This window comes from Papaver somniferum, chromosome 5 (assembly GCF_003573695.1).
Source record: "Papaver somniferum cultivar HN1 chromosome 5, ASM357369v1, whole genome shotgun sequence".
In the NCBI taxonomy this organism is placed as follows: Eukaryota; Viridiplantae; Streptophyta; class Magnoliopsida; order Ranunculales; family Papaveraceae; genus Papaver; species Papaver somniferum.
The window spans coordinates 133,393,693-133,405,175 of NC_039362.1; positions in this window are offsets into that span (position 1 = coordinate 133,393,693).

The following is an 11,483-nucleotide window of genomic DNA, read 5'->3' on the forward strand; positions in this document are numbered from 1 at the left end:
TCAAAGCTTCCAACGTTTTTGGATGAAGTCTATTACGTTGGACACTCACAAATCTACCTCCGGTACTAAAAGCTGATTCGGAAGCTACCATTGAAACTGGAATCGCTAAAATATCTCTATCCATACACTGCAAGACTGGATATTTAATCCCATTTGTCTTCCACCATGCTAGTATGTCAAAATTACCAATCCTAGGTAAAAGATCTTCTTCTAAGTAATTGGTTAATTCTGACTTAAAGTACTCGTAGGAGCAGTATTAGAGACAAACATATCAAACTTTTCCAAAGGATCTACGTCATCGTTAAAACCATGCATCTCTGAAGTGAAAGACAAATCATTTTGGCTAACAGATGTTTTAGCAAATTTTACTTTCAGTTCATACTCCGTCGCCAAATCAACGCATAAATCGCGTACTCGATCAATTTCGATTTTTGAAAAAGCTTGACCATAAATTTGTGGAAAATAAAACTCAATCAATTTCATCTTAAACCTTGGATCTAACATAATTGCTACGACCATTACTCCATTGATCACAAACCAATACTCTTCAAACTTCTCTATCATTTCATATGCCATTTCATTAATCACACCAACTTTAGATTTTTTCCACTCATTTAATGACAATCTAATATCACAAAAACTTGGAAAGAAAAGGTTGGTGGTAGGATATTACTCCGAAAAACTTCTCTGTGAAGGTATAAAATATCTTAAGTTTGTCGCACATTTCCTTTGCCAACAACCAATCTTCATCATCTGGCAAACAATCATACTGTGGTTCACGTTGCTTTAGTCGAGCAAAAACCTTCTGATACTTAATAGCAGTATTAAGCATCAGGTATGTTGAGTTCCATCTTGTCTCACAATCAAGAACTAACTTATTTATACTCGAAATATTTAGTTGACGGGCGGCCTATTCAAATTTCTCAACTCGTTTTGGTGTTGCTTTCCAGTAAGCAACACTATTATGAATCAATTCGATTGCTCCTTTGATCCCCTCTAATCCTTTCTTGACTATACGAGCTAATATGTGTGCACAACAACGCATATGAAAAATATCTCCACCCGACAGTAAGTTACTTGATAATTTTTCTAGGAGAATTTGGATCATAAGATCATTAGTGGAACAATTATCTACAGTAAGAGTGGATACTTTACCATCGATATTCCAGTCTAGCAGGCACTCCATCAATGCGGCTGACAGGACTTCAGCCGTGTGCGGACATGGCACATACATAAACCTAATACAAAATAAAATTCAGATGGTTGATTAGACCGTACTACGTAGCAACTAGTAATTAATCAGTAACAAAATTAATGGTAGTGATTTTTCATTTATGACGTGCATATCCAATGCCTGAAATCATTAAATGAATACGCGTACCTGATAATTCGGCTTTGCAAGATCCACGATTCATCGATGAAATGAGCCGTTATAACCATGTATCCTTTCTTTTGCTTACTAGTCCACATATCAGTAGTCAACGCAATTTTACCTTGATGTTTTTGTAGCACCTCCATTGTTTTAGTTTTTTCTTCATCATAGATTTTAAGGATATCCCTTTTAATTGTGCTCTGAGATACCACCTTAAACAACGGTTGAAGCGCATTTGAATATCGTCTAAATCCGGCATGTTCAACGATGGAAAGCGGATACTCGTGTATGATTATCATATAATCAAGTTCCTTCCTAGCGAACGATTGATCAAAACTATACGTGTTAAGCTGACTTCTTCCGTCACTTTTTTTACTCGGAGTGATTATTGATTGTCTTATGTCTTGCTGTTTACGTCGAGGACATCTTTTCATGTGTGCGTGTAGATGCTTAGTTCCATTTGTGCTTTTTCCTCCTAATGTTTTATGACAATATTTGCAAACTTCTTTGTCTTCTCCTTTTATCTTTTTCTTTTCAAAGTGGTTCCACACTATGGATCTTTTCTTCCCTGAAACTATAGCAATTTCACCTTCGTCATTATCACAATCACCTGTAATGTTTGCCTCGGCAGTTTCACCATGGTCATCATCCATTGGAGAACTTGGAATTGTCTCGACATGGTGTTCAGACTGTTCGGATTCACCTCGTGTGGATATAGTTGTCATTTTGGGATCACTGTGTACACATAAAGTAATATAATATATATAATAAAGCTTAAATAATATAATATAATCAATACAATAATTAAATAATATAATATAATATAATATAATTTCTTAGTTTAAATATAATATAAATAATTAATGATATCTTATACTTTTACGTTTTATTTTATAATATAATATAATTTCTTAGTTTAAATATAATATAAATAATTAATGATATCTTATACTTTTACCTTTTCTTTTATAATATAATATAATATAATTTCTTAGTTTAAATATAATATAAATAATTAATGATATCTTATACTTTTACCTTTTCTTTTATAATATAATATCTTAGTTTAAATATAATATAAATAATTAATAAAAATATAAAATCCTAAAATGGGAACGTACGGGGCGGGACCTAGAATCCCATCCCCGCTTTACTAATTTCGGGTATTACCCATACTCAACCCCAACCCCGTTTGTACGGGTAAAACCCTACCCAATAGGGGCGGGTACCCACGGGGATGGGTTTGGGTGGGAAAATGGCCATCCCTAACGGAGCCTCACAGTAATACATAAAATATGGATCAGGGAAGATCAATACTGCGGAATACACAAGGGTTCATTCTATTTTCCATTACTATTCGCATAACGATATTCAATAGAAATAATCCTTGCAAACAAAAGATTTTAACCTATCTTCCATCAAAAATTGACATAATAGGCTTAAATTTTGTATTTTTCAAAAGTCTATTCATTCTTTTATCAATACACGCATATCGACATACGAAAGACTTTACTTTTGACAAGGTATGGGACAATCATAGTCCACGGACGCAAACACACATATCCCATAACAATATTGCAATATACAAAACCATAAAGATTAATACTGCAAAAATCATCTTCCAAACAAATTTAGAATTTAAACCAATAAATCTAAAAACATGAAGATGAAAACGTTGGACATAGCTATGTGTAATCACAATAATGGATATTTCAAACTCTAGTTATTCTTCTAACAAAAACAAGAAAATAGAAGATTTACTAGGCCAAAGTAAACTCCTATAGAGAACATGATCTGAAAAACACTAGATCCGGTCAGCAACCAGAGATTGAACATGGACGATCTCATTAGTTGCTTTCTTCAGTTCGTTTTCAAAAACTCAAGATTCCTTGTTGCGATTCCGAGTTGTTCACGTACGACTTCAAAATCTCGAAGAAGATTTCCTACCAGTTGTGATGACATTTGAACTGGTAGTTTGTTTTCATGATCAATGTCATGATAGCAAGTTATGAAAACATGATTCTTGTGAAACTCGATAGTCTTCCCTTTCTTGACTTCATCATCTTCGGTTCCTCCATTCATTGTGCACACCAAAAATTGGTAAAACCCTTTGACCCTTCAGAAAAGTGTAACAAGGGATGACACACAAGTGTATAAATAAGTTCCATGGAAAACCCTAGGAAAACTTGTACACGTTCGTGTGGGTCAGTAGTTCGTGCACTGGTGGTCACAGCCTTAAGGTGTGACCAAAAGGAAGGAGAATGAAGTTCGTATGTCAAGACTAATAGTTGAGAACCAACTATTTGGAGGAAGCACACGCAAACAGGAAATTTTCTCAACGACGAAAGATTATGATTATCAAGAGAAAAACTGGAGTGAAGCTCAACAAATTTTAAAGATCGAAAAACAAGGAAGGAAGGGAAAAAATACAACCTTGACAGCACTTCTCAAGACACACTTCTTGAGAAAAATGAGCATCCTTCTTAAATTAAAAGAGGGATGCTATAGTGAGCAGTCATGGTGTATTAAGATGAGCATTTTGCTCATCAATATTGACTTCTTCTTTTTCTCCTTCAGAAGGATTTAGAGACAAATCACATGACATAGTTGAAGGAGTTTTATTAACAGAGGAACAAGGAGTACCTGAGTCAATCGCTTTCCATGTTTTTTTGATGCCCTGTTTGAGTCTGTTTATGCTTATCTTAAGTTCTGAGACTCGATTATTGATATGTAATCAATCTGGAGCTGAAATCTTGGATTTGCGGCCTTCTTCAGGGAGAGACAAGAAACTCGACCTTTCTTTCTTTCTCCTACATATTTTCCTTTTTTCAGAGTTATTTAAGAAGTCAGTTACTCTTCTGCCGTTCTTCCTTCTACCATTTTTCGTTTCAAAGGCACGATTAAGAAAAGACTTATCATAGTAGTTTTCTTGATTGTCGAAAGTTCCATTTACTCCAACAATGTGAGAGACAGGTTTGATGACTTCTTCAGACATCCATGCAAGCATGTTGTGAAGTTTTTCATTCCTTAAACGAAAACGACATCTTCGCTCAGAATGTCCTTTATTTCCGCAGTAATAGCAGTTAAAGGAATTATTCTTAACCGTTCTCGTGTGAGTAGATTTGGAAAAAGTAGAATCCAGGTTTTTAGGCGCATTACAAGCTGCGAAAGGTTTTTCACATGAAGAATTATCAATAACTTTAACAAAATTGATCTTACTAGTTTTTGGAGCGTCTATTCCTTTATAGCCCAGACCACGTGTATCACGATGTTCTTTACATGCTCCAATCATAGAAGACAATTTTGTAGAACTAGAATTGAATCTTCTCAGACTCTCTTCCAGTGATTTCACTTTATCAAGATCAGCTGCAAGGTCAGTCTCCAAGGATTTTTCTTTGGCAAGAAGACTGAGTTCTTTGTCATCAAAACATTTTTGTTGAGAGTCATATCTTGCTTCAGCTTCTGCAAGTCTTTCTTTCAACACAAAGAGATTTCGGAGAAGATTATCACATTCATACCTTTTTGTGCGTAGATCTTCTTCACAATCTTTAACGATAGATTTTAGGAGATTATATCCACCATCATATCCTTTAAAGAGTTTTCTCAATTTTCTGTTTTCTTGACAAAGAGGAGTCATGTACTTACTCAAGCAAGTTGTTGACTTCTTTTCTTTCAAAGCATGGTCAAACAACTTGATATATTGAGAGACTTCCTCATTGATACTTTGTCCTTCTTCTGAATCACTGTCATCTCAAAGTTCATCCAACTTCTCATCAAGAGATTTTTCCCAGTCGAATGCAGATCCAGTCAATGAACAAGAGATAGAGTTTTTCTCAGAAGTTTCAGGACTTTGAAGCTCACACGAGAGTCTCTGAACTGATGTTGCGTTATCAGAGATAGTACTCCTGTCCATAAAGTCAGATTGCCACAAACACAAACTTTTGAGGACTTAAACGTGTTTGTCTGCTCTGATACCAATTGAAAAAGTGGGGGTACAACAACCACACCCAATATTTCACTTAGCAATCTGTATGGACAAAGTCCAATATACTTTCCAGAGAATCAACTAGACAGTCAGACTCAATCTAGATAAAAAGTACATCAAAGAATTTATATCTCAATCTCTCGATTTTATATATACTCAAGCAAATAGAAATCTGCGAGTCTTTATCAAATATTATAGAGATAACTTGGATGGTACCAAAGACCAATATCCAAGTGTCAATCAATTTAAATCAACAACCAAAAGGTCGGATATTCTAATTGATTGAACAACGCACAACCTATGATATTTCAATTATATAACAAAATATAATATGAAAAAGAAATAACACAGACACCAGAATTTTGTTAATGAGGAAACCGCAAATGCAGAAAAACCCCGGGACCTAGTCCAGATTGAACACACACTGTATTAAGCTGCTACAGACACTAGTCTACTCCTTCATTTTGTGACAAAAAGGGGGAGAAATATATGGAGTAAACAAGTGATACTGGCATTCATTTTATATTGATTGGTGTCGCTAAGGAAAAGAACATTGGTACTTAAACGTTTTATCTAAACGAAAGAGTGAAAGCACAGACTAAGAGGGAGTAACATGTCATATGAATTGGTATAACAAAGACGTGTGGATTGAATATCTACATATATTCCTTAGGGGGAGTATTAGCTTTGTTATTATAATGCCGATGTTGCATTTTCAAGGATTGAATATAAGAAGTTTACTGTGCTGTTGAATCGGGAATCAAGCATATGTGTAATGAATTCTTGTAATTTGTTTAGCCATATGATGTAAGAGTTTTGTCACTAAAATTGAAAAAGGGGGAGATTGTTAGAGCATTGCTCGGTTGAACCCACCAAGCGTTGGTATGTCAAGTTTGGTTGTCATATTTTAGTCAATCAAAACTCATGTTAAGAGTCGCTTGATTATGTACTAGAGTCAACTTCGTACAGGTTAGCTTGAAAGTATTAGGATATGAGACATTAAAATTATTGTGAAGTCTTGAAGATGTGAAGAAGCAAGGAGCTACAACGACAACAATCATCCTTCTACTTGAGGTTAGTGATATTTGACTTGAACTGTTTCATTCCCTAACGTATCTTTCAAGTCGTGCATATTGAAAACAAAACTGCGAAGCATATTTGAACTCTAGATAGACATAGTATTAAGGAATACAATACGAGGTTTATTGCTTAACCATTAAACTTTGTAGATAAGACATCGCCATAATCATTTGATGAGGTGAGGATTTCATCCTAGGGAACAATGTGTTCTAAGGAAGTAAGTTTATAAACTTGTTTGTGAACCGAAAAGGAAATTGCCAGGCGTTATTGGTTTTGTTATTCATTGCATATCTTATGAACAACCAATATGTGTGATTGAGTATAACTGTTCACGACTTGTTGTGTTCTTGGTAGAACTATTCACAAAGGCCTGACTTATGTATTGGTATAACTTTTATTAGTGAAACCGATCTTAAGTAATCACCTGAGATGGTATGATCGGGTTTGTGATTTTATGTCTGACCAAATATGGGAAAGGGGAACTGATCCTAGTAAGAGGTGCACTACATCACAAAGGGTAACCGGTCCTTGTATGAGGTGCAATAAGGTTTATAGCAGAAAGGGGAACCGATCCTATGAACATGTGCAACACGTTTTTAGGCAAAGGGGAACTGATCCTATGGACATGTGCAACACATATAAGTTAGATACCATATATATGTGGGGAACCGATCCTAGCACCTAGTCAACCGAATTTTGGAAAGCTAGTGTGACTATGCACAATACTCACATGGAAGGTAGAACCGAAACTTGTTTTGGTAGAACCGATAAACCCATGATTGTGATTGAATGTTATTTGATCAATCGCATAGTTCTTGAAAGTCAGATGAACCAATTCTAAACTTGTTTGGAAGTGTGGCAAATCGGTTTCAAAGTTGTAAGTGTGAAATATAACTTACAAAATAAGGATGTCGACATACTTTGAACATGTGCTATGAATGTTTATTATTTAATTGTTCAAAGTTATTCCTTAATAGCTAAGGGAAGAGAATCTCAGGATCGAAACATAAATAAGTTAAGAATCTTTTAATTAAGGTATTTAAATTCATTTTGTAGGGAAATAAGAATTAGTAATGTGCATTTACTAATTAGAGATTTTCCGAGAGATTTCGATCATTATTTTTGGACAGAGCATTTTCCAGGAATTATGAAAACCGAATTTGTGCTTTAATGAATACCTTGAGAATGTTTTCGGTTTTGGAAATTCCTTGGTGTCCAAACTTCCTTGTCTATAAATACTTGAAGTTTTCCTTTCTAGCAAACTAATCCTTCGTAACAACAAGCTTCCTCTTTGTTGTGTTCTTACTGGTGTAGCCGCCTATTCGGAGAGGAGAGTAACCTAATTAGGCGAAATCTCTTACGCCCGCTCAGTTTAAAGTCTTCTTTGGGATTGAGAAGCTCTAAGGCGACCCGTTTGTGGGAAACTAGATAATTGCGGTTTATCTTTTGTTTTCTTTGATTTGATTGACTAACGGTGGTTGAACTTTGATTGCAACTAGTTTTTTTATGCTTGAGAATCTTCTCATTTGATATAAGATTCACTCAAACTAGTTCAGAGTTTCGACAGGGATCTTTACACTGTTGTTAGTTCTAAAGACGATCTTGTGATAATCCACTGTTAACAGACTCCGTTCTGTGCGTGATTGATCACAAGAGATTCAAGTGATTGTGTGCAGTTTATTATTGAAGATATAATAATATTTGAAGACGAAGAATATATAGAAGATTTCTGATTTGTGGGTTCATAATCTTTGGTGTGCAGAATACTTGTTTCGGTAAAAGAGGATCCAATTAATAATCGGTTTATCCTTGTGATAGATTGGATTGATTAATTGAGTAGATCGGCGTCAACACAATTCTTTGGATTGATAGTGTTGTTGGCTTAATCTTAAACAATTACTTCGGTAATTGAATATAAGATAGATCTAAGAACCTGACGAATGAGTTTATGTTAAGATAAACAGAAGAGCCTTTGTACGACTCATATCACTTGGTTGAATAGAGTTGATACCAAACAGATTTGTTGTTCCTTTACTGTTTGAATACGAACCAAAGGAATTTTTCCAAGTACGTGACTAAGGTCGGAGGCGTGGGAACACAGACGGAACTAGGTGAACTATAAGTTTAATTGCTTGGTCTCAACTATACGAAGATAGGTGTAATTTTGTGTAGCGGCTTAATCCTGAGAGTATTCAATTATGGACAAGGTCCCAGGGTTTTTCTGCATTTGCAGTTTCCTCGTTAGCAAAATCTTGCTGTGTCATTTACTTTATATTTCCGCACTCTAATTAAAGTAAGTTACACAAACGTTAATTCCTATTTACTTGATAAGTGAATCCTACTGTGTTTGGTTAAGTACTTTTTATCAAGTAAAAGACTTCATTGTTGTATTATCTCGATCTCATATCCATAGACGATCACACTAAGTGTCAATCGATTAGTTGTATTGTCTCGACTCAGTCCATAGACAATCACTTTCGGAGAAAGGACTTATAGGTAGGAAAATTTTTAGCTTGAGGTATATTTGGGTACCATAGCCTTTTCAAATATATAATCATGAAGATCATGTATTGTGATCATCTTTTCTAAGATATACACTTGTATAAACAAGAATTGATATGCTTAGAAGGAATAATAACCTTTTCCATAAGGATTTACACCAAAAATGGTTACCATAAGTGTATGAAAAAGATTCTTTGACAATAAAAACCAACATCCAATGGCATTGATTATTGCTTCTAACTTGTTATACATAAGAATTTCAATCACACATCAAGTTAGGTAATTAAGAATAATATGCGTGGTATTTAACCATATTCATCTTTACCATAACTAGTTCAAATGGCTCAAATGAACTAGTTAGAGAGTTGTTCAATTGCATAAATCTTATAGAAGTATACAAGACATAATTGAAGCAAAAAAGGTTTGATTCACTCGAATCGATTCATGAACTTTATAGCCACGGTTTGCAAATTGCATTCCTTAGTTAATATAAATATAAGTTCACAAATAATCGTCTTTAGATATAACCAACTCAAGTAAGCGGACTTAAGTTCCCGGAAGGAGTTCACAAACTCCAGCAGATATTCTCGGGATGAGAACCTCCGCCAGTTCGCGGACTGGGTTCGCAGACTGAGTTCACAACTCTTGTTCCGGTTTTCCTGATCAACAAAGTACGCATACTTTGGTTCAAGGAATAAGGACTTATACATATATGTGTTGCCACACAATGCTTATATCCAACATTGGTTATATAATCTAAACTTTCATTTCAATCATTGAAACATTCTTAGAGGACGTTATATAGTTGTTATTCACAAACCATTTTTCGTCAAAGCCATTTTCAAAGTGATTGAAACATAACATGAATTTCGTCACTAGGTAAAGATGAACTTGGCCAAAGCGAAAGCTTACCTACACATATTTCGAGAGATATGTAAGCGAGGTAGACTCAACTCGAAACAAAAAATTGTTCCACATATTCAAAAATTACCAAACACAATATGTGCGCCCCGATTCTTTTGCAATCCTCACCGCATTTACTAGGGATTCTTGGTGAGGATGCACTTCCAACACATTCAAGTTATGTTGAGGTAAACAAAATCTTGCTCACCACAGGTATTCGAAACAAAATCATGCATGGAGTCTAGGAATTTAACAACTTCCTTGAAATTTTCAATAACTGTTCCATACCTTTTTAATATGTTATCCCTTGCCGAACTCTTGTCTGGGAGATCCTTCTTAATAGTACTCGTTGCTTTATTGATCTTCTTTGGTACCCATTTCTGAGTAGTTTTTGGAGCAACATATTTCTTTTTCTTCCCAATAAAATTATTAAAAATCTTAGAGGGAATACTAGAATAACTGATATTATGAGACTCAGTTTTTCTCCAGTTCGGAACATCAGATCTTGTCATCATAACAGATGCAGATCTGATTTTATCTCATTTAAGATATCTGCAGTTCCTTTGCAAGTGACCTGGTTTTCCACAATAAAAGCAATATTTAGTTGAATGGAAAAAGTTATGTTTAGTGTTACCTGAATGTGTATGTACTTGCTTTGGAGCTTGAAATTTTTTTCTCTTTTCGTCATTGGTAGTTGGCAGAGATACTTCACTTTTGTCAACCGTGGAAGGTTTTGGTTTAGAAGAATCTTTAGCTTTGACAAATTTTACCTCTTTGCAAATACCATGAGCGTCTATTCCTTCATAGCCCAATCCTCGTGTATCACAATGAATTCTACATGCTCCAAATATCGAGGTTAATTTCTCTGAGCTGCTATTTCTAGACAAACTCTCTTTTAAGATCGAGTTTTCTTCTTCCAACCTTTTGACCTTTTCGAGCGCAATAACTAGATCATTCTTGGATGATTCACATTGAACTTTGAGATCTTATTGTTCCGAATCAAATAACAAGTTCATCTCAATGTTCTCCAAGTTATCTAGCTTTGCTTGAAGAGTAATTTCCCGATCTCGACCTTCGGCAATTTGTTCTTTAAGCTTTCGTATTTCGTTGAGATAATCTCTTGCACCACTAGAATCAAGTTGGTCTTGCAAGTCTTTATTCCGACTACGAAGTCTATCATATTTTATTTTCTCACTGAAAATGGTGTTTTCAGCTTCCGAGAGTTTTTGATGACATTCCTTAAGAAGTTTATTAGCAACTGGATCCACATGGAACACTTCTTCATCAGAATCAGAATCAGTATCCGAAAGAATTTTTCCAGAAGCTAATGCAACCTCGCCTGCGTACTCTTGGGGATTATAAAATTCAGGTCCATCATCAAGAGTAGGCAAAGATGCTGCATATGCCAATTGTCTACGGCTCCAGATAGGACATACTGAAGACAAGTGCCAGAAACCACGACAGTTATAGCATTGTGCATCATCATTAGGAGATGCTGCACCTTTAGAAAAACTCTTTTTCCTGTCTCTCAAGAATTTTCTAAATTGTCGTGGAGTAACATCCTTAGTATCTGGCGAACCAGATTTATCCTTAGAGGATTCAGAATTGTTTGCAACTTTAATAGAAATCACCTCTTTTCCA